A 24,329-nucleotide genomic window follows, 5' to 3' on the forward strand; every position below is an offset into this window, starting at 1 on the left:
GCTCAAGTAGGGAAACGGACTTCGCATCAAACTACAACGGAACGGGAAACCGAGATTTGAATCCAGTTTTTTTGCCATCTCCCCAAACAGTCTGAACTTGTTCTTTTACTTAGTTGCTCTTTTTCATCTCCGAAAATGATGAAGGCTGAGAGTAAAAACGACCGATCCCTGAGGAGCGCTTCCCCTCACAGAAACGCGTACAAATCGGACTTTCATGCGATTAAATGTTCTTTTGACGGAGCGAAACCCGACAGGGCTAACAAGTCCTACGCAAATGGCTCTAACGAAACTCGCGAAGACACCAGGGGGAGATCATTCGGAAACAGAGTCCATAAAATAAAGAACATATTCCTTCAGATGGATGGGCAGCAGCAGGAAGTCCAAGAAGCAAAAGTGCCGTTAAAAAGTGACATGTCCCAGGTTTCTCCACCTAAGTTGCAGCTTGCAGGTAGCACACAGAAAACGGGTCTGTGTAGTGTCGCCAGCCCAGAGTCCCTGGCTTCAGACAAAACCACCAAGGGGGAAGATGTCGAGATTGACAAATTTGCTCTGGCTGAGAAGTTTTCTGTGACCAGGAAGCTGTTTGAGAGAGGCAGTAAGGACCCGCCACCCACAGAGAAATATTCCCTAAACAAGGTGGTGGGCCGGCCCTCACTGGGCAGCATGTCTGATGAGGCAAAGAGTCCTAGGAGGTCTTTTGGCTCCTTGGAGGGTAATGTTGATGGCAATAAACTGGAGCAGAGCACCACGGCACCGAGCAAAGGTATGACGGAGGAAAAGGACAGTGGGGAGGAAGCGAAGCAGGTGACGAGGTCACCCCTAAATGCGGGACCTATTTCCAGGAGGCTGGAGAACTTCATGGTGGACAGTGACAATGAGGAATCAAACCACAGGGTGTCTGGTAGGGGACCAGATAGCCCACTCAAGATGAAAAATGCCTCTGAGCGTTCATTGCCTTCAGTCCCATCTAGCGATGGGTCTCCGAAGAGGACCTCCCCCGGTGCTGGCAGCCCCCTTAGAAGCCCCCCTCTGCTAAATGATGTTTTTTGTAAATCTGTTGCATCCCCTGTTGGGTTCAAGCCTTGTAGTCCACCAACATCCCCCACTGCAGCCAAGGCTTCTAGTCCCATATCTGACCGTTCAGACCAAGCTCTGGATGGGCACATTGCCCAGAGCCCCACTAGGCAAAAGCCACAGGGACAGGCCTCTTTAGTGGATCCAGCCGGTCAGGGAACAGTCCGGGCAGAGCTAGTGGTTGTCCAGAACGAGTCATCCGAGAGCGACGAGATTGAAGATGATGTGTTTGAGGATCAAAAAGAAGAGCGGCCAAAGGAGCAAAGGACAGACTCCTCAAAAGGGAGTCCCTGTGAGGCACCTGTAAAACCTCCTTCAACAGTGGAGACCAGCGGGGAGCTGGCAGCTATGCAGGTGAGGCACGTGGCACAGGAGAAGAAGGTTGGAGTTGGTGGCCAGCTTCCGGGGTCAGGGTGGGGAGCAGAGAGCCGGGTGCTGCCTGAATCACCTGGTCAGAAGGTGGACTGCAGGGAGCTGGGGGAGCACAGGAAGGAGGAGATCGAGCCGGAGGAGCCGGCTGACCGCAGCTTAAAGGAGGGAGGGTCACCCGTCATTTACGGGATCGAGAACGCAGCCTTTGTTGACGACCGGGACACGGACCAGGAGCACCATGAGGAGGACGAGCCCACAGAGGAGTACGAGGAGGTGCCAGGCCTGTCTGATGAGGAGGAGCAGTGTCGTCAGAGGAAGATCAAGTTCTCTACTGCACCGATTCGGGTATGTATTCTTTTGAAGAATTTGTTTATCTTTTTTTTTCTTTTTTTTTTTTCTTAAGTAAAGATCTTGAGATTCCAGGCTTGACGCACTCTAACAGAGATCTTTTGAAAAAAAGATAATATCTTGTTTCCTGTTGCAGCTGGAGTCCTTTACCTGCAGGCTTTATGCTCAGGGAATCTTTGTCAAACAAGTCTGTATCGGCTGGATCTGGGTGGCTGTGTTTTTATTTCTCAGAGAGCACAGTTTGGGCCGAGAAGATCGGATGAGTTTGGCAAATTGTTTACTGAACACGTGTCGACATTTTGGCCGGTGAACATGACGGTGGCGTTGCCAAGTTCTAGTACTGATATAACTCATAAAAAAGTGACATTGCTTTTGTGCTTTACACTGGGTCTGAGTGAGTCATAGATTGCCAAAATGTTCAGAGGAAGGACTTTTATTTCTGGAAGTATTATAGCCATCCCTGTCCTTAACCTAGTTTTTCTTCATACATGTCAAGAGTAGAACTAGGGCACAGCCTAGCCAACAGCTGTATGACTCGATAGAGGAGTGCCACATTGTCAAATGAAGACGGCTGATGAGATTGATGTACCATCACTGATTTACTCTTTAACTAACTGGTAGAAACTTGGATAAACTAGCTTTAATTATTCATTGAAAAGCATACCATGAAATATGTTTGAATGTAATTGACTTGCTTGAATGCTGAATGTTTGAATGCTGAAGTCAGTTAATTCCAGATGGATGAGAGGCTTGGCTTTACCTGTAAACAGTAGCATTCCTGAGTCCATGATGTCACCTCCCCGCCCTGACACCATCAGAGAAATGCAAACACAGTGCTGGTTCTGTCATTGTATCTATTCAGCGGAACGACTGTGACTGTAGAGAACAGGCCGCATTTTTTTTTTGCCTCGGCCTGTAGACCCGTCCATGTCTAATCGAAGCTGAGGCCACTCATGCAGACAGTCTGTCAATAGCGCAGGGCCGTCCGGTCCCATGGTCAGGGGTCCTGGGAGAGGTTGGTGTTCACTGCTCTGGGAGCAAGCTAAAGAACATGTGGAAGTTGCTTGTGGTGGAGCAGATATGCTTCAGTCTGCCTCACTGGGGCCTGCCCCAGGGCTAACCACAGAGACTCTGCTCACAGTCTGTTGGACTCCATTTCCTTCATTTGCAGATGCATGGTGGACATTGTTAGTTAAACTCAAATCAATGGGTTAGACTTACTGCTTTTGTGCAGTGGTGCTTATTTAGCAGCTTTTCTGGAAGACTGGTTAATCACTGGATGTGTTTAATAGGACACTTGTGCTCTGCTGGTCTTAGATGTGGTGGTGTCTGACTCTGTTTTGGTGACTTCCTCGGAATTTGGACCCTCACTTGCTTTCATTATTTCAGCGTGAAGCAGAGGGAGAAAGCTTAGATGATGTCGGGACTTGATGTTGGTGTTTTGTTTCTGTGTAACAACATCTAGATCTCCAATGTGGAAGCTCTCTTTAATTTTCTCGCCGCTGTCTGTGAAGGTGGGATGTAAACTTGAGTTCCTGTGAGAACCTGTTGCTCTCTTCTTTCATACTGGTGTCCTTCATAGTTTTAAGTGGAGCAGTTTTGGTCATAACCCTGGGCTTCTACTTCAACCTAACTATGCAGACTTTGGTGGTGTGGGGTTGGTGTGTTGCTCTGTAACGCTGTGCCTGTGATCAGAATTTTTTTGTTGGTTCAAACCCCGTGGTTGGCAGAGTGATCCCACCATTGGGCCCTTGAGCAAGGCCCTTAACCCCAATTGCTCCAGAAACTCTGACCCTGCTTTTTCAAGTCTATGTCAGTTTGGATAAAACCATCTGCTAAATGACTAAACGAGTTCACATTCTCAACCGATATGTTGCCCGTTTTCCTTGTCTGGATATGTCTTCCCATTTTGTCAGCCTCACTTGGTCTCCTCCTTGCTGTAGTGTCTCTCTCCTTCTTTCTGGCCTCTTCCGGAAGCTTCCTGCAGCTGACTGAAGGGTAGCGTTATTTCAGGCTCCTCCCTGAGCAATAAAAGCAGGGACGAGGAACAGTATTTCAGTTAAGCTGTACGAGTTGCCCTAGTGGACTACTTCCTGAAGTAGGACCTGAGAGTGACCTCGTAGACCTCCCAGAAGTTGCGTGAGGGGTCACGCCTGGGTTGGGATGTGAGCAGCTGTTTGCCTTGAATGGTCAGGGCTCAGAATAACCTCCCACAAGCGTCCAGTGTCCCACTGCAAGTGACCACTGGCCCGTCACACTTTCCGTTGTCTTTTTTTCCTACATCCCACTGTATTCTAACCAATAGGAAGTAACTAAATAAAAAAACAAAACACTGCTTGTTAAATATATTTGTTTTAAGCTCTGAAAGTCTCATATTAAAGTGCTTGATGGAGGACCCTGGAGCGGTTTGGATCGGTACTGTCTGCGTGGTCCAGATCCCCCACCAGTCGAGCCCTCCCCTCTCCGTCCCTCTCTAGCGCAGCCATGTGGCCCAGCCAGGTCTCTCTCAGGGGCTGCTTCACTCTGTCACGTGACACATTCTGGCAGAACTAGGTCTCCCAGAAACCGAGGCTTTGGGGGGGGGGGGGGCTTGCTAAAGAAGGGCCCTCTTTGTGCCGTTCAGGGGCCGGGAGGGGGGATCGGCCCTCTATTTGGGTCCGGCCTCATCACCTGCACACCGCGCCGCCCTCGCTGGTACAGGCATGGATGAATCCCGCCTTTTCAGGTGGCAAAGATGCCAAGTCGTTAACTCGTACTTCGTGGCTGCTTTCGTAGGACGGTGCAGTCAGTCTTTCATCAATCCCTCATCCCTTTTTCTTTGTTTCACTGCCCTCTTTTCTCACTTGTATCTGGCTGCAGACAGCCTCCATGTGGTCTGGAGGTCCATCTCAATTACAATTTCTTCATGTATCAGATGCCTTTGACCAAAAAACAATGTACAATTGAAAGCAGGTTCAGGCAGGTAAGCGCCTTGCCCAACGATGAAATCACTGGCAACCCTGGGATTTGATCTAATGACCTTCTGATTATGGACACAGTGTGCTGACCTCCTGAGGTTCACACTGCCCCACCCCCATCTCCTGTGGCCGTGCGAGGTTCTCTGGTCATGTTTTCACCTGTGCCGGGGGGTAGGTGGGTTAGGCCACAGAAACGTCCCGTGATCCTGCCTCTGCAGCAATTAGACTTCTGGTAATGCTGGAATGTCTTTGTCCAGGGGCATGAAGCCGTTTAACCGTTAAGAAGCATTTTAAAGAGGTCCTCGGGGAAAAGCGAACCGCAAAACAAACTTGAGTAGGTGTGTGAATTTGTTGAAAATGTGTTAATTAAACTTTGATTCAACTGAATGTCTGTTTTTTTTCTGTCTGTTGATTCATGCCATAAAAACATGCACACACTTGATAAATGAATAATTGGTGAGTCCAGACTCTCAGTTGGTGTGTCCAAGGTCACTCTGGCCTAGTAGGCTATTAGTAAATCTCGCCTATCATACGAGTGACGGCTTCTGGGGGGGTTAATCATTAGTGCTTCCTGCACCCCCACCCTCCCTGTGCCCGGGCATCTCTCAGTGGTGCGTGTGACGAGTGGCCGTGAGCTTTCTGGGGCGTGTAAAGAAGGCACTGGTGGGATTCACTCAGTCTGCTCTTTGAGCGCCGATCTCAAATTAGGAAGCCATCCTTTCCAAAAAAAAAAAATGAAACAAACTCCACCCTGATTTATTTCACACTCTGCTGTGTGTTAGTGGGTTATGTGTTGCTATGCTTTTGTTGTCCCTTTTTTAGGGGTTTTAATGTTATCACTCTTCTGCATGGCACCCCCCGCCCAGCTCACTGCATGGCCCTTTTTCTATGTCCCCGTGCCCCCGCCCTGAATGCTCCTGATGAAACCCGGATTACTGTGTTTGTCTTGTGGCCCCCTCCGGGCACTGTCCCTTGTTATTCGTCGGCGCCGTGCTTTCCACTTTCCTGTCTCTTCCGGAGGCCGGTGGAATGTGTCGGGCCCAAATTCCACGCCCTTTGTAATCAGAGAACCGGTGCCAAGACCTGAGCCCCTCCCCGTCACCTGGGCAAACTTTGCTGCTCTGCTCTCCGTTGACCCCATTCAGAGTTTCTCCTCCCCTCTCAAACATATTGGCCTCTGCCTCCTCCCAAATTAATTTTGTGTAGAATCCGTTTGAAATATGGATTGTGAGATTAGCCTCCCCCCCCCACCCCCGGGGTGCTGTGAGTGGAGAGTGGGCCCCCACCCACCACTACAGGGGCGTGTCACTTCCTGGATGGGTGGTTTAGTCACCGCTTTGCGAAACCTGTCCAACCTGTAGCTCGATGCCAAGGGTATCTGCTTACGCCTCATACACGTCTGCTCAGGGCTCCGCTCCCCCACCATTAACGCGTGACTTTTTCACCCCTGCGCCGGCATGTCTAATTCAGACCCTGCTGGGCAAATGCCGTCAGTATTAATATTCTACAACAGGGTTTTTAAACAAATAACCTTCACTCAGTTATGCACTCGTGGGAGGAAGAGCTGGTAACAAAATCACGTTGCCCTGATTATTACTATTTACTCGGTTAAGCTAGGAGCTGTATTTAGGGTAGCATGGATTGTCAACAATTTAAAACGTATTTTAAGGTGGATCTTTACTGCGATTTAAGGTTAAGTACCTTCCTCAAGGTTAAAGGAGGTGTGCTTGAATTGCAGTCCTCTGGTTCAATGTAAGGCTTTGTCCTCTGTCATTTTTTTTTTTTTTCCTGTGGTTTTCGGGAAATACGGCCGGTCCTCCTTTCAATTTCTGCAGCCCTGAATATCTTGGCATGGCGCCCCCGTCCTGATTACAGTGCGATCCCTGGCCGGCCTCTCCCCTGCTCCTCGCAGCCTGTTTTGATTTGTGGCCTTTGGGTGGGGTGGGGTGGGGTGGGGGGGGGGGGGGGGGCAGCTCGTGGTACGAAATTCTCCCACTCTTGAGTTTTCCCAAAAGCTCCCGGCATGGGAGGCGGGCAGAGGATGAGTTTTCCCTCACTAGAGGAAGAGGAGTGGCATAAATAAAATGACTGTTCCCTCCGTCAGTGTATGCAGGCTGGACTTGTGTGTGTCATAGAAGCTGAAGTCCCTTTTAGTCACAGTTGTTGGAACAAAAAACTAAAAGCGGTTTGCCTCCCTCATATCCCAGGACACCAGTCAGCAGGAGGGATTTCTCACGTGGGAAGGCGTTTGTTTAGGTGTTAGCTTAAGAACGTAAGCCCGATTCAGTTTTTACCTTGAGGCTTTTGAAATATCTTGTAGCATAATGCCAAAGCCTACTCAACGAGTCAGCTTGTGAGACCCCCCCCAACAGCGATTGGACCGGACTGTTTGTCCTGTGATTATGCACCGGCTGTGTATATAACAGACTAGATATTAGATTTCGGCGAATAAAAGCACATTGTTCGAGGTCGCTGGAGCGTTTCGTGCCATCAGATTTTGAGCGGGGGAAAAAATGGTTCGGAGAAAATGCAGGCGTTAACTCTGCTCTGTCTTCAAGATGACCGCACATCTCAAGTCCACGTTTTTTGTGGCTGTGGACGACTTCGTAATTTTATTTCTTGGGTTTGCAGACCAGATGGTTTATTGCATTTAAAACCCGCTAATACACCGCTGAAGCAGCATTAAATCAAGAATGGTTAACTATTAAAAAGAAGTAATTCACTGCAAGAATCTGGAGTATATCAGCCTGGTGATGGCAGGGGTGTGCAGTCTGTCCGTGACGCTGAAGCTCCTGTTTTTAATGTTAATGACTGATTTCAGCGTCATGGCTCCTGACTCTTGTCTGCCCTCAATGACTCTTGTCTGCTCCTCTGGTTTGCAGGAGACACCCAGTAGCACTGAATGAATGGGAATAAATCAGACTTCATTAACATGTCTCTATGAAGCTATATGTTGCTTGTAACGCTGGACTTTAATTTGCATATATTATATAGGAATTGCTTTCAAAAATGAGCCATTGCAGAAAATAAATGGCAAATTGGCTATTTTTGACTTAATTGATTTTAAATTCTGAATTCAACCGCTGAGCTTATCTACTGATTATATGCTGATCAGTTTCTTGTATGACTGCCTGCGGATCCGGGTGCAGCATGTATGCATTGTGTGTACAATGCTACATTCAGCGTTAGCCATCTTCCTGTGTGCTGCTTTCAGCGTTAGCCGTCTTCCTGTGTGCTGCGTTCAGCGTTAGCCGTCTTCCTGTGTGCTGCTTTCAGCGTTAGCCGTCTTCCTGTGTGCTGCGTTCAGCGTTAGCCATCTTCCTGTATCATGCTCTCTCCTGCAGCCTCGCCTTCCTGTAGTTTTCCATGATCTCAGTTCAGTCTGACTCCGGTGTTGTGTAGCTTTTGCACTGCCCCAGGTTTGAGTGGGGAGCAGGTCAGGCGGGGCCCCTCCCGTCCCTTCAAGTTCTCACACGCTCTCGGCTTGCAAAACCTTGCATTGTATTACCCAGACTGGGCATGTTCACTGTATTACATCGCCGGGGCCCTACATGCTTCTAGAGGCACCATATAGGCTGTTCACGTCAATGTGATTATGTCTGGCATTCAAAAAACAATAATAAATAGAACAGGGTTAATTTTATAAATTGTACGTTCCACTTCCAGCATCTGCGGGGCACTCAGAAGCCGCAGCTTTTAACAAATTGTCTCAGCGAGGTGAAAACGAGTTCTCCCAGCTAGAGGCGCCCCTAGTGGCTCTGGGAAGCAATGCGACATTGGAATGTGAGCAATCTTTTTTTTTTTTCTGGGGAATGAAAGGGCCGTTTCATACTCGAAGGCCGCTTGGATCCTTACTCAGCAGCGGTGGTCTACCGCAGTAACGCGCGTTGAGTAACCCGGCGTCCCACGCAGACAATCCGGCAGCTGTTAATTGAACTTGAGTCGCCTCTCTTGGGGGGGGTCGGCGTCTTACTGTAATTCCTATTCCGTCTTGTGTGACTCTTGCCGTACATTTTAATTTTGACTCTGCTGCCGCTGACAATGGAATCCACAGAAAAGGGGCCGTGGATGGAGAGTGTAGCTGTTTTAATTGATCCTACATGCAAGGCCCTAGTTAGAAATTGTAGTCCTGCTGGCAAAATATCAACCTTTTGCCCCCTTGGCAGATGTTGCCATATTTTGTGGCCCGTATAAAGTGCTGGGTCCCCTGAATCTGCCAGGGTATAGTAACCCCTCCGACGTCCCTGGCTACATGTGACCTCCCATTGCGGATATTAGACTGGTTGCCTAGAATGTTGTGTGTATATCATTGGCCCAGGCCGTCAGTGGTTTTGCCAGCATCTCCCATGCCTCCTGCGTTAAATCCTGTGTGTTCCACACACAGAGCTAGAGACCTTGTGTGCCCTCATGCAGAATGTCTCTAGCTGGGCAGAGCTGGTCCTGGCCTGCGGTTCCTGTCTGTGCCGGCCCGCAACAACGAGGCGTGACGACAAGCTCTGGAATGGCTGTGGGCCTAATGTAGTTGGCGGCCCCACAGAACCACACACTGTGAGGGTGGGTGGTGTTGATCTGGGGGGGGGGGGGGTGTTGTGCTGGGGGTAGACATCCATTCCAGTGGGTTTAATCATGTATTAGGGACAAGCACAGGCAATTTCCATGGTTTCAAAGTCTGTTTTATTATTCCTAGGACAGCGCGGTAAACTCTTGGCAGATATTACATCATTCAGGGTAGCCAACTGGATGTGTAGATAATTTAAAAGGTTTTTATTCAATGTTCAGTCTTCAACTTAGTGGTGGTAATTGCTAAAGGATTTTGTTTTGATTTTATTTACCAGTTTCTTTGAGGCAGGGTAACTGCAGGGGTCAAAGGATCCCAGAGCTGATGGCTGATGGGAGTTGTAGTTTTCTTTTCTTGTCAGAATTGGAACCAAGGAATTGTTGCTGAGGGGAGGGTCCCTTGTTACATCTGTATTTTGTGTGTTAAGGATTTTTCTTTGTTTATAGTACGAACCTATTTAAGATAAGAGTTGGGGGTTGGTTGGTGTTGGGTGTGGGCTGAATCCCCACGCCATGAGTAGAGTGGCCATGTTTCCCACCCTAGCTGTAGATTTGTGAATACCTCCGGGGTTTTTTCTTCTTCATTGAGTTTTCTTTTATTATTACATTCCACTGCATTTGGGGAAAAGAAATCATTGTCACTGCATCACCTCATCCTTTCGGCCACCCCCCCCCCCCCCACCACCACCTGCAGGGTCTACCACCATGGGGAGTGGGGGGCATGTCTAATGTCAGTTCACTACATCATTCGTAGACATATTGGAATTTACTGTTGTATCTGCTATGGAGTTGCAGATCAAGGAAGTTGAGTGTTTAAATCAGATGGGGTTGTGAATGAGGGAGGGGTGACGTTTTCGGGGTGGGGGACTCATGAATTTCTTGTTTAATGGGGATTTCTGTGTTCTGAGTTATGCGTGACATAGCTGTAAAATAGGCGCTGATGGGTAGTTAATGTTGTCTGAAGCGGCTGAGGTGTAGAACCTGTCGATCCTCTGCATCCAGCTTCTGCACAGATCCATTTGTTTTGCTCCCAGCTGTGCCCTACTTCACTGCAGTGTTCTCGTTTGCTCCTAACTGAGGGACAGCTTACCCAAACTTCTGCCGAACTTCCCTTCTTGTGGTTAGCCCCTCAGTAGTGGGTCAGAGTTATATGTAAGGACTGGACATAGAAGATCATTCACCAACAGCAGTTTTTGCTACCAAGCAGCTAGACAGGCAGCCAAGACCATGTGATAATCTGTTCCTAGGCTTATTAATTTCTGAGCTTGTGACATTGCGGGGTCTTTTAATGGTGTATGTCATGGACTTGTGTTTTCACCAGTAGTGACTGAACTATGCCAAATCTCCAGGGGAGGGAGGGGAGAGGGCGGGAGGGCAAACAAGCCATAGCAGCTTTCCACATTATAACAGTAAAATAGGGACATTGTGGTATGCCGTAGTAATGGTTCACATGGCAACCATGTTCAAAAACTCCAAGATGGAATCTGGCGTACGTGGATACCTAAATGTATAGTGTTCTGAGGTGTGTCGCTGTTTACTTGCTGGTCTTCACATGTGCTTGCTGCCTGTTGGCTTTGTGGCTGCAAGGTAGGTGTGGGGTGCCGTTTTAAATCTCATACCAGTGGCCTTCCCCCCCCCCCCTTACAGGTGTACAGTACGTACTCCAATGAGGACTATGACCGGCGCAATGACGAGGTGGACCCTGTGGCAGCATCCGCCGAGTATGAGCTTGAGAAGAGGGTGGAGAAGATGGACGTGTTTCCTGTGGAGATCGTAAAAGGTGGGTCTGTTTCTTGTGGTCATTCCATTCATGTGTCCTTTGCTTCAGTGTTTCCCAATCAAGTCCTCAGGGACCCATAGGGGAGCTGGCTGGTAGAGAGCAAAAAGGTTGACTGTCTAGTATGGAGGTGCAAAGGAGCAAAAACGTGGACCATCTGGCAGGGAGCTGGGAGGGAGCAAAAATGTGGACCATCTGACAGGGAGCTGGGAGGGAGCCGAAACGTGGTCTCTGAGAACCAAGTTGGGAAACACTGCTCTACCTGAAACAGGATATCCTGGATGATGACCCATGCGATGCTCTTTCTTGCATGCAGGGGACAAAGGCCTTGGTATCAGCATCATTGGAATGGGCGTGGGGGCAGACCAAGGCCTGGAGAAACTGGGAATCTTTGTCAAGACCATAACAGATGGTGGGGCGGCAGAGAAGGATGGACGGTAGGGAGAATCTTTCAGACCCTTACTAACTTCCTACTCTTGGCCCAGTGTGGGATTTAAAAAGGTTGGCATCTAACCTGTATTCAGAGTAATACCTTCTGTGTCTTCAAGGATCCAGGTCAATGACCAGATCGTGGAAGTGGATGGCATCAGCCTGGTTGGGGTCACGCAGTTCTTCGCCGCTACAGTCCTGAAGAACACCAAAGGCACAGTGAAGTGAGTCTCAAACATGCATTTGCTAGCACCGCTTCTCCGCTTTCGGCCATGTTATCCGAGTTGACTTACAAGGCCAGTCCAGCAGGTTGCAGTAAATTGCATACAACAAGGGATAATAAGAAACGGAGAAACTACAGCCTCAGATGACATCAGATCCAGATCCAGACCTGCGCCCTATTGTTTGGCCGCATGCTCTGGAGAATTGCTATCCAGCCTAGCGGTGGATCTGTTCATTGTTTACTATAGCACACACCTAGCTTCCATTGTTTGTTTTCCCTGCCCTGCTTCCTCTACCTCTGAAGACCAGGGAGTGTCATCAGCAGATGGGAAACGGGACCACTGTCGCCCCGTTGGCTGTTTTGCACACTGACTCAAAGGTCTCATTATGTGCAGCTTCCTGATTGGGCGGGAGAAGCCAGGGACGCAGAGTGAGGTGGCCCGCCTCATCAGTGAAACCCTGGAGCAGGAGAGGAACCAGCAGATGCACCTAGAAGATCTCTATGAGCAGTCTACAGAAGAAGTGAGCAATTGCACATATCCACCAAGCAGGGGAACCTCTCCATGTCAGCCACTCCCAACAGTTACCAACCAATCACCGCTTGCCCCCTACCAACCAATCACATCTTGCCCCTTACCAACCAATGCTAGCATGCAGTTCACCCTCAGTGATTCCAAGTATGGAGTCAACAGTAAATAACTTTGGTCTCAAGATGTCAATAATACAAAGAACTGTCTCCTTCAACTGCACTTGTGCAATAGTGTGTATCTATCTCACAGCCTCTGGAAATGAAGTTTATGATCTCGCCGACCAGAGATGCAGGAGCTGTTGATGCATGTTGAGAAATAACAAGCAGAACAGTCACATGCAGGAAGTTTGAACATGTGTAGCAGAATCATTGCACCATAAAATATTAAATCAGTGTTTCTCCACCCAGTCTATGGGGAGCCCCAGGCAGTCCTCATTTTTGCTCCTTCCCAGCTCCCAGCACACCTGAACCATGTATTCTGTGTCCTTTTTGGGCTGGGAATTGGGAGGGAGCAAAAATGTGGACTGTCTCTGATTTCCTGGGGATTGGGCTGAGAGAAGGTAGTATGGTGGGTGTTTCATGTATATAAAGTTTCTGCTTAGGGGCCCATTGATAAACATTTTAGATGTTTTTTATTTGTTCTAGAAACAAGGTGAGCAGTTGTCCATGGTATCGGCTTGGGTGTGGCCTGGGTTTGGACTGTGATTCCCTTTTCAGGATGAACACTATGATGATGAAGATGCTGATGAGGTCGTGCACTCCAGCTTCTCAGGAAGGACAGCAGAAGTGTTTGACCTCCCTGAGAATGAGGACATGTTTCTGCCCTCCAACATGGATTCCACTCAGCTGGGGTTCAGGTTCAAGGAGGTGTGGTCTCAGCCAAAGCTCTACAGATGTGGTTTTGGGACTGAAATGTGCATCATGATTATTGATGATAAATAATGTTCCCTGGCTTTATTTGATATTCAGTTATTTCCAAAAGTTTGATGCCTTTTTAATTAGATTGTCACGACCATCAAGACATGTACAGTGGAATACAGTTACTTTTGTACTGTAATGTGTTTTTTTTCTCCAACAGCTTCAGCTAAAGCACAGCATAACCACAGCTGAGCTCATCCAAGTGAAGCAGAGGGTAGGTCATGCTGGAAGGGTGTTGATTTTTCAAGGGTCTGGCCGTAATTTTCTCTCCAGAATATTTTTTGGTAACACTTAAAGCAATCACCATAGTGAATTATAGATACCTTTATAATGCATTACAATTTATTCATAAAGTATTATAAACATGGCTCTAACTATTTATAAAAAGACATAACACTTTATAGCCATGAATATGATGCATTATGAATGCTCTATGAAGCTCTCATCTATAATGCACCATAGTGCTTCATAGAGAATTCATAATGCATAATAAACATGGCTATAATGTTATGCCTTTTTACAGTTATAGCCATGTTTATACTATTTTATGAATGCCTTTTAATGCATTATGAAGGTATCTGTAATGCATTATACATGTGTGCTTTAAGTGAAGTGTTACATGTTTTTTAAACACACGAAAGTATAAAAACATAGAATATATCAAAATTGATTATATCTAAAACCTGAGCACGCAGTCATACAGACACAGTAGCACTTGTGTGACAAATTGCAGATTTCACGTCTCCCAGTTGAGCTGAGAGTTGCCTGCTCTGTAGTCTGTAGTCTGCTGCTGTGTTATCCTTAAGATAAATACATGTAGTGCACCACCACAGGTCATTTCCACAGTTCAGGTTTGATTGATAGTTGCATAGTCCTGTTTTTCTCATCCTGTATAAAAACATCTTGGTGTCATATCAATGATATAATTCTGATTTTGTTCGTTTAGGTTTTATTTTTATATTTTCATTTGAAGTCAAGTTTAGTTTTCTGTATAGTTTTATTAGTTTGTAAAGAGATTTCTGTTTAGTTTTGTATTTGTTTTAGTTTCAGCTTAAGTTTCAGTAATTTTATTTCTAAGGATAGACTGAAAGTTGTGGAATTTCTTTGTGTCTGATCTTTAGAGAATCCTACATGAGTACACAGCGCGTGTTATATACTAATGTTCTCAAAACGTTTCAGGTAGTATTAATGATTATCTAAGGGAAATATGCTGGCTTACATTCAAATGATGTCCATCAAGGGGAAAAGATAAACAAATTACTGTAGCTGAATAGTATTAAAAACAATGTATTTGACACTTGTTTTATTAAATTTTTTTTTTTTAAAGCAATATTTAGCTTTTTGTTTTCATGTCATCTGCTTGCGAAAGTGTTGTTTTGCGTCATGCCGTGACTTCTTTCCTTTATATGGCTTTGACTTCGCCCCTGTGAATTGTGGATGTATGCAAACACCCATCTGTTTGTCCCCACTAAGCTGAGGATTTCGGAGGAACAGCAAGCGGCACAGGACTCCAGGCAAGCACAGCTGGAGCAGGACTTGGAGAAGAGCAAGGAGAGGATCCAGAAGCTGGAGGAGTACTGGCTCGAGGCTCAGGCGCTGTGCAAGACGACCAACGAGAGCCTGATGGAGAGCCAGAGTCAGTTTGAGGCTCTGGAGAAGAAGTACAACAAGGCTAAGAAACTGCTCAAGGATTACCAGCAGAAGTGAGTCTGTTCTCCGTCTCAATATCAGCTGTTTAAAAACCCCGGAGACGGGCAATTAGAGTGTCATGGATGTTCGTGGAACTTTTGGCACTTCCCAAATCATTTTAACCAATTATGGACTTACCATGTTGGTCCCAATATAAGACAAGAAGAAAGTGGTGGTGTTTTATGTTCAGGATCTAGACAAAAAAGGGAATACATGGCAACAAATTTGAAGTTTTGTAATGAGTGTTTTGTCTTACCGTAATATAGATTTGTCCCATTACGTCATTTTCATGTGGGTCTGCTGCATCAAAAACATTCTGGGCCTTCAAGAGTTGTGGAGTTAATAAATATTACAATCTACCCCCCCCCCCCTTCCCAATAATTCATTTGTTTTTTGGAACGTTTGCTGTTTAATACACTTGTAATCAGATTGTCTTGGTTGTTTTTTAAGCTGTGGTTACTGGTTAACTTATGTTCTTGTCAAATAAAATAATTTTTCTTTATAAAGGTAAGATTTGGTATTCCAAAAACGTTTTTCTAATAACTGTTGCCAAAAAGTGTGGGGGGGGGAGTCTTATACTCAGGCCAATACAGTACTCTGATTTTTATCCATGTAAAATGCTTCCATCCCATGTCTCCAGGGAGATTGATTTTGTGAAGAAGGAGGAGGAGCTTAAGAGAGCCCTGGATGAGAAGGAGAAGCATCACAAGGAGGAGTTGGACAGACTTCTGGAGCAGGTATGGCCTGAGAAGTGGGTGTTATGGTGAAACCAGCCAGAGATGATGGTGGAGAATGCAGTCAAACGTTGGTTAACAGAAACCTCTCCTTTCAGATAGCGGGACTTGAGGCCAGAGCACCCACGGAGCACATTCCGGAAGGTGTGGAAGAGAGCAAAAGCAGCTTGGAACTGGGAGACTCTGTTAGCAAAGCACAATCCACTGACACCCTGCAGTCTGGTGAGCTCTCTAGCCGTCCCGTCATTACAGTACATGAGCTGGTGGCCATTTTATTCAGACTGCGTGCCTCCCTTTGTTCACTTCAGTAAGTATCTATTCCAGCTCCCCAGACCTACAGCAAGTGTGTTTTCTGTTAAGGGAATTTAAAAACGTTGCCACCCTGTCAACTGAAAATAAACATAAACGGTATTTTAGAAGATCTACGTTTAACAGGCAACAGGAACCCCTGAAATGTTGTCCATGGTGTGTGTTGCTTAAATGAAATGCCATTTTACAATGGCTGATAGGGAGGCGTTGTGTCTGAATCGTATGCGTCTCCTTCACAGATGCGGACTGGAATGACCTGGTTCCAGTGACGGAGAGGCTGGACACCAGTGCCCACCGAGCCCGAGCCCAGCTTTCCCAGAAGGCCAAACGGCAGCCTCCCTCTCGCAGCAAGCTAAGAGCGTCATTCACGTCTTCAACCACGCCGGCACAGGTCGGTTCGGAATGTTCCTTTGATAGATCAGAGCCTCGTTCCTCCTGGAATTGGAGGCCTCCTTTCAGTGCGCGCCAGTCTCGGTGCGTTTGCACGCTGATTGGACGCAGACGTTGGCCCGTGACCATCTTCCCTCCATTTTGTTTTCGCAGGAGGATGGTTCGGAGGAGGCCCCTGCTCCACCCAGAAGGAGGCGTTCGATCCAGGAGAGCCTGTCGCTACCTGTAGCCATGCACTGCCCCGGGAACGGACAGAAGGAGGAGACACAGGAGGCGGTGGAGTATGCAGGGAGCAGGAGCGAACTCTCTAGCACCCCCTCACTGCTGGGTGAGGGACTGCACCTGAGAGCCAGCAGCGAGAGCAGCCCCAGTCTGTCGCCCCCCCAGGACGCGGCCTCCCCACATGCCGGCTTCCTTTCGAGTGTCAAGAAGGGCAAGGGCAAGGACACCAAAGGTACGGCTTCTGTCCGCATGATATCTGTCTGCCAAGCGACGCTTCCTCTCAGGGCTGTTTGCCACTTCCCTGCTGAGGCTATTGCTACTCACCTTCACCCTGAGCATGGCGCTGTAATTAGGTTCGTGGAGATGTGAGTTTAAGCACCCATGTTGCACTTTGATCAAGTGGCCACTCTTGCAGTCAAGGAGCATTTTTGTATCACCAAAGCTTTTTGACCCTCAGGGGCCTTTGTTCAATTGTAAGTAATATGAAGCTATGGTTCACTACATCTATAAAGAGATTACCCACCATTCCTCTATATTTAGTCTAATTCATTCATTTACTTATTTGCTCATGAACAATTCTTTCTATTTGCAGAAGAGGTGAGCGATAGCTCCTCTACAGGGAAACCAAAGAGAAGATTCCCAGATTTTGGGTACATTTCCTTTAACACCTGAATTTTTAAAAAATCTTTTGTTCATTTGTCTGACGCTTTTTATTATTGACTTAGAGTGAGGGAAGGATTACAATTTACGTGTGCTCCTCACCAAAGCAACGAGCTTTGCATTGTTGGCGCAGTACTCTATGAACTAAGCTACAGGAGCGATTCTCTTAGCCTTGTAAATGAAACTGGCTTTTTTGTAACTGGGAGTCTCTGAATTTTGACAGAGGCCTTCGGAAATCTGGTGGGAAAGGGAAGAAACAGGACAAAGAGGCTCTGAGGGCATCCATTGGGAGCAGGTACCCCTGTCCTTTGGCTCTCCGGCCGTCGCTGCCTATTTCAGCACATGGTGGTCCAGGCCTGGCCGGTGACGGCTGATTTCCTGTTGCCTAGGGGATCTGCCGACTTGCTGGAGGAATCTGGCGGGAACCTTTCGCCGGCAGGATCTGTGTCCTCCATTCCTACCTGCATGCCTTTCTCCTGGTTCGGGGACAAAGATAAGGAAAGGGAAGACGACCTGCCTTATATTCCCGTGGAGTCCGGCAGCGAACTGAGCCAGGACCGGAAGATCAAGGTGAATAATGCAGCTCTCTTCCACGGTCTCCCGTCAAACGGTCATTAAGAAGCTAGCCGGTCCACCACTGTGGTCGTTTCGGCCTCAGAGGGTATCTTAACAGTTTGCGTATCGCCCTTCGTCATTCCGGATGTCATACGGGGTAATGAAGGCCAGCAGCGACGATGCAGTTGCTCTGTGAGGGACGTCATGGCTCTGGGGCTGAAAGCTGATACATGAGCATGTGAGGTTCTCGTGAGAGATAGGAGTGGAAGGACCTGGTTTTTTTTCAGCCCCTCCCTCCAGAGACCAGCGGCATTTTCTCAGGTTACGGGGGGGGGGGGGGTGAACTCTGTATGGTTTGGCAAACCTGCTGTACTTGGAACAGGTCCAGCATCCATGATCATCATGAGAACCTCTCCTGCATCTTCAGAGCTGTTGCAGATTGGTGCTTAAGTTGGCGGCTCAAGTTTCTGTGCGCAAACTGGATGTTTCCCCTACCTAAACAGAAGCAGGTTTTTTTTTTTGTATAGAAATACACTATATGGGCAAAAGTATTGGGACACACCTCTCTATCAACAAATTCAGGTGTTTCATTTAGACCCATTGCCACACTCATATACTCACATACACTGCAGAGTTCCAAACTTCCTCTGGCATTAACCTCAGCACAGAATCTGAGAGCCGGGAACTTCATGGAATGGACTTCTATGGCCGAGCAGCTGCATGCAAGCCTCACATCAGCAAGTGCAGTGCTAAGCGTCAGATGCAGTGGTGTAAAGCACACTGCCACTGGACTCTGGAGCAGTGGAAACATGTTCTGTAGAGTGAAGAATCCTGCTTCTTTGTCTGGCAGTCTGATGGATGAGTCTGAGTTTGATAGTTGCCAGGAGAATGTTACCTGCCTGACTGCATTGTGCCACCTGTAAAGTTTGGTGGAGGAGGGGTAATGGTATGGGGTTGTTTTTCAGGGGTTGGGCCAGGCTCCTTAGTTCCAGTGAAGGCAACGCTTAGTGCTTCAGCATACCAAGACATTTTACACAATTCTATGCTTCCGAAACAGTTTGGGGAAGGCCCTTTTCTGTTCCAACATTACTGTGCCCCAGGGCACAAAGCAAAGTTCATAATAACATGGTTGGAGAGGTTTGGTGTGGAAGATTTTGACTGGGCTGCACAGAGCCCTGACCTCAACCCCATCAAACACCTTTGGGATGAACTGGAATGGAGATTGCGAGCCAGGCCTTCATGTCCAGCATCAGTGCCTGACCTCACAAATGCTCTTCTGGATGAATGGGCAAAAATTCATACAGACACACTCCAAACTCTTATGGAAAGTTGTAGCTACAAAGGGGGGACCAGCTCCAAAGTGATGCCTGCGGATTTATAAGTGATGTCATAAAAGTTCCTGTAGGTGTAAAGTCCAGGTGTCCCAATACTTTTGTCCATATAGTATCTCTTTGTGAATGAAGTCACAATGTTCAAGTCTAAAATTGTTTGTGGCATGGTGTTTGTCAGAGAACCAAATGCTTCAGCTGCTCCTCGGCTAATAAAACACCGACTGATGGGGCAGCTCCATCCTCTGTCGTAATGAAATCCAGTAAAAACAAGCTCCAATTCCCAAGCCACGTGGACACCAGAGTTCTGTGAGGAATTCTCTGGCATCCCAGAAGCTCAGGAAGAAAAACCGTGTCCATTGGTTGACCATTCCAAGGACCTCTTTAAACGAGAGCTTCTCCCAGTCTTTTTGTAGCTGAGGTTCTCTGCTAATCCCCAGAGGGATTTAGGCATCTTTTACATCACCCTCACCCCCTTAAGACAGACGGGTGCCGCCTTTGGCTGATGTCCCTGTTTCCAAACAGACAATCGTTTCCTGGTCTTCCTTATTCAGTCGCTCCTTACACGCGGTTCAGTACCCCTCACTGCCCCTAGTCATGCCCTTACTAATGTGTGCTTGTCAAACTGATGAACCACACTGGCAAAGTACTGCATGCATAGTATGAGATAGTAATGTATACAAGATGCAACGTAATGAAGCCACTAACAAAAAATAGCATTTGTTTAAAATGAAAACATAAATTTTTAATCTAAATATGTATGATGGGTTTACCTGTTTTTCTTGTAAATCTGTGTTAGAAAGCCCTTCTTTGCGGCTGTCACTGAACATCCTCATGTCCCCTTAAAAGTTAGGGTGTATGACCTCACATTTTCTGTTGATGGAGAATTTATGTAAAATAACTTTTTATGGTGTCTTTTTTTTTTTTTTAGCCTTTTTACCCAACTGGAGCAGTGTTTCTGAACCCAGACTTCAGGGATCCTCAGGTAGTCCACATGCTTGTTCCCTCCCAGCTCCCAGCCCACCTGTACCAGGAATACCATGTTCCTGGTCGGTTTAGAGCTGGGAGGGAGCAAACGTGGACAGTCAGGGACTCCCCAAAGCCTGGGCTGAGGAACACTGAGATTGAACACAACAGACCCTAAGCTGAACCTGGTGTGGCTCGACTCTGCTCTTAGGGGGGAGATGTGGAGATACACACAGGCTCTAATCACAGCAGTGCATGTTTGTGTACCTCTGCCTGCGATTAATTCTCATGGATGATAATTAAGAGTAATCCCAAAGGGGAGAAGCCCTAAATTTTGGGCTCGAGGCGATGGGAATCTTCCCCCCAGTTTAGCAGTTTGCTGTTAAATGAGCAGTAACTGTTCGCACTGCGTCTGATCTGCTGAAATGGGTTTTGGCTGAAACACTGTACACTTGGGGGGGGGGGGGGGGAGCTTAAGAAGCCGCATTACTGCATTTCTGCTCTTTGCATTCGGGTGTTCTCATGTAGATGTTTAAGCTGGTTTCATTGTCAATGTGCTCTGATCACTTTTAAAACCTTTAAAAGCATCTGGATGTTTTGCCTGCTTGTGGGTTTTGATAAATTGATAAATTTTGTTATTTGTTTGTTTTACCTCCCGGTAAAGAGGGTTCGGATGGGGTGCGTAGATGTGTGCCTTCCTCTGACATTTGTGTGAAAATTCTCCAGCACTTGATCTACACCCACATTCTTTTGTTTTGGTTTCTGTCCAGTTGGTTCATTCTTATTAGTATCAGTAGGAGTGGGGGGGGGGGCTCCCAGTCTCTTGATGTGACCTACATTGCCACATTATCTATCCACCCCTGGGCCCCTGCCATATTCTGGACCCCCCTTTGGGAGTAGACATGGTATGTTCCTAGAGTCTCTGTCCAGTTAATACATTCCTTGTCTCCACTTGTTCCAGAGTTTGTCTGTCATAGACGATTCAAACGCTGAAAGTCGCAGTTCAGACTTGACTGGGCTAGTTGCAGAGCCCAGTTTTTCTGGGCGCTCGCACACTTTAAGCTTCTCTTCCAATGAGGTGAGTGGTCGGCCCCATCCCCCCACCCCCCACATGGCCCGCCCCGTGCACCCAGCATGCCTTGCTCTGCCCGGGGATGGACATGGCCTCGGCTGGTTTCATGCATGGCATGGTGCATCCGAGGGAGGCTTTTCTGTGGTGCTGGATGTCGGGGTGTCTTGGAAGGCTCGGACGTGGCACAGGCTTCCTCATCTGTGGAGAGTCCTGCTGCTGCCTCTTGCAAATCCCTCCATATTAATTTGTGCATCCCTTTTAATGGGGGGGGTCCTTTCTCACAAAGCCTCACATTCCCACTTTCTCATGCCTGCATGATGATGGCAAGCGTGATACTTATGAGATAGTGCCTGAATTCTTCACTCTGACCACTGGGTGAAGATTCCAGGATGCTTTCAGATGATGCTGTGTGAGTTGTGTGAGCATGAGGTGACTGTCCTCTTCCTAACACCTGCATACCCCCCCCCCTTCTTTGGGTGGTGACCATCAGAAGCCACACATTTTAAGTGTCAACACTTCAAGCATGTCAGTAGTGGCTTAGAGCAGCTATACAGTCCTGTTTGGGTTACAGTCCTCGCTTGCATATTAACCAAAGAGCCAGTTCACTCTTTATAATGTGCTAACTGGTTTGTGAGAGTCTCTGTTTTTGTCCTTCATTGCTGGACAACAGAATCTCAAAAGGTCTGCCTCAGAAGTGCATTCCATTTTGGGTGCGGTTTCACATCACCACGTGCTGCATGGGCTTGTCATTAGTCACATGGGCTGTATGGAAGAGTGTGTGTGTTTCTGTTTTCAGACTCTGGATGATGACCCACCCCCCCGGGCAAGGAGCACCAATGGCAGAACAGGCTCATTTCCGATTGGACGAATAAGCAGGTCTGCCTCTGGCTGATAAGCATGAACATGGAGCAGTACACCCCCGAGTTCACGGGCAGGGACATCGACGGGCAGCAACTCCTGCACATGGACAGTGACAGGCTCAAGGTGAGGATACATCCGTCCTTTCACGGCAACAAAAGAATTGCTTTCGGAATTCATCTTGGTAGACGAAAAGGATTCATTCTCACCGATAAGCCAGTAATGTGGCTATGTGGTATTTATGGGGCTTTGACTTCCACCTAGTGGTGTAAAGTCTGACGTGCTTGAATTTCACACAGCTTGAGGTTTGTGTTGCCATCGCTGAGCCAGAAAGGCGGCCGTTGGAGATCGTCAGAAGCTGGAGTTTTAGTGACTGTACTTAGACATGCCTGCAATTACCGACCCTCGCCTCTGTTGCCAGGCCTTGGGCGTCTCGAGTCAGAGCGACCGCGCCTCTATCAAGAAGAGGGTGAAGGACATGAGGAAGACCCTGGAGAAGATGGAGAAGCAGCGGGAGAAGGAGGCGAGGCGGAGCGGGAAGCTGGCCGCCAGCGGCGACACACAGTGTTGAGACTCAACGGCGACGAGTCAAAGCACTGACTCTGCGAGTTTCCCGCTGTCCTCCCCTTCAGGTTAAGCTGCTGCATAACACGCCTGCATAACACATTTTCACATTCCACTTCTGATTGGTCAGAACTGGAACCATGCACCGTTGGGTGCCCAATCGGTAACGTATCTTTTACTAGGTTTCCTTTATCCAGTTTAGGAACAATCAATGAACTGGTCATGAATACTGTAAGCTGGGATTAGCATGAGTTCTGCTATACATCCTCACACTTGAGTACTAGTCGGCTAACCTGCAGATGCCCCGAACTGGTGGCATTTCGGACTTGGTCCAGAGCTGAGACACAAACAAAGCATCACGTGTCCTGTGATCTGCTGCATCTGTCGCTCCCCCCCCCCCCCCCCCCCCACTCAGACTACCACACTATTCATCTGCCGCTCACTTAACACGCTTGCTTACGAAACCACTTCACGCTCTGTACTTGCATGCAACAGGAGTGCGGTGACAGCGGTTCTCCTGCAGGGGGCGGGAGAATAGGCTTCTGTAAGTATGGTAGAGCCAGTCTTTCCTGCCTGAATCAAAGGTGTCGGGTTGTGTAAATGTTGGTTTATCGAGGGGAAGGTGCTTCACGTTTTTAAAGGTAAATCAGGCAACCATGAGATGCATAAGTTTAACATCAGGACGATTTTAATGTTTTACTTCACTCCAAGGTTGGGAAAAATGATACCTCATTCCTGAAAGCTTCGCAGGGTTAGCTGACGTGTCCCCATCTGCATCAGTGCTGAGTAAATACAGCTTTTTAAATGTTTTATATTGTATTTTTCAAGGAATAACTTCTGTAGCTATGTACAGAACTTTTGGTACAGGAATTTTGTACAGTTATTAAAAGCACTGTTGTCTTTTAAACTATGAAGGGTGATGAGGTTTTGCTGTATAATACTTTTTTATACTTATTGGCCTAATAACTGCATAACTCAAAAGGGGAAAAAAACTTTGTATCAGCAAAGTAGGGATCAACATTTAAGTGTACATTTTCTACTGCGTAGAATAGCTAGTAGTACCAGATAATTTTTAAATACAAAAAATGCGTTTACAGGGTCTTGCTGCTTTCCCCACTAATAGTACAGAGCTGTGGATTGGGGATAAAATGATTACCTGTAGTCCAGTTTTTTAATTGGTATAATGGTACCCAAGAACGCACTTCTTTGTAAGAGTCCTTTGCTTGTACATGCCTTGCCTTGACAGAGATTGGATGTAAAGCCTTCTGTGGTATATCATGTGAACCTTCCTGACATTCCTCATTGGCCAATGCTGGTCACATGACGGGCCTGACTGCAAATGACATTGCTAAGATTTCCTTTCCTGTCTTGTATCACTTGATTAAATGGATTATTGGACATTAATATGACATTTAGACAAAGGGAAATTTTAGTTCGATCCCTCCTGCAAGTTCTGCAAATACCACCAGGATCATTTTTCCCTGTTTGTTGTATATGGTAGAACAAATAAAACTGCAACTGGTGTTCAGTACCATTTATGCTCAGTTTGTCAGACACAGCTACTGTTACCATGGTGTTGAAACAAGACACTGGGTGCCGCGGTGGAAACACTTTATATCTTAAAATAAAAAACTGCCAAAATAATGCATTTGCCACCTATGAGGTTTAATACATCACACTGAAAGGAACAGGCACATTCCACCGCCTAACAATACTGCTTGTCTTTTGAGCTACAGGTAACTGATGTTTCCATGTTCCTCCATGCACCTGATTTTTAAATGAGGGGAAATAAATACTGT

At 47.2% G+C, this 24,329-nt stretch overlaps 1 pseudogene; it reads left to right on the plus strand.

Annotated features, from left to right (window-relative positions):
* The first annotated feature begins 135 nt into the window (after nt 1-135).
* On the plus strand, nt 136-24,061 carry LOC111852278 (neurabin-1-like; annotated as a pseudogene).
* The last annotated feature ends 268 nt before the right edge of the window (nt 24,062-24,329 follow it).

The sequence above is a fragment of the Paramormyrops kingsleyae genome, chromosome 16 (assembly GCF_048594095.1).
Source record: "Paramormyrops kingsleyae isolate MSU_618 chromosome 16, PKINGS_0.4, whole genome shotgun sequence".
Lineage (NCBI taxonomy): Eukaryota > Metazoa > Chordata > Actinopteri > Osteoglossiformes > Mormyridae > Paramormyrops > Paramormyrops kingsleyae.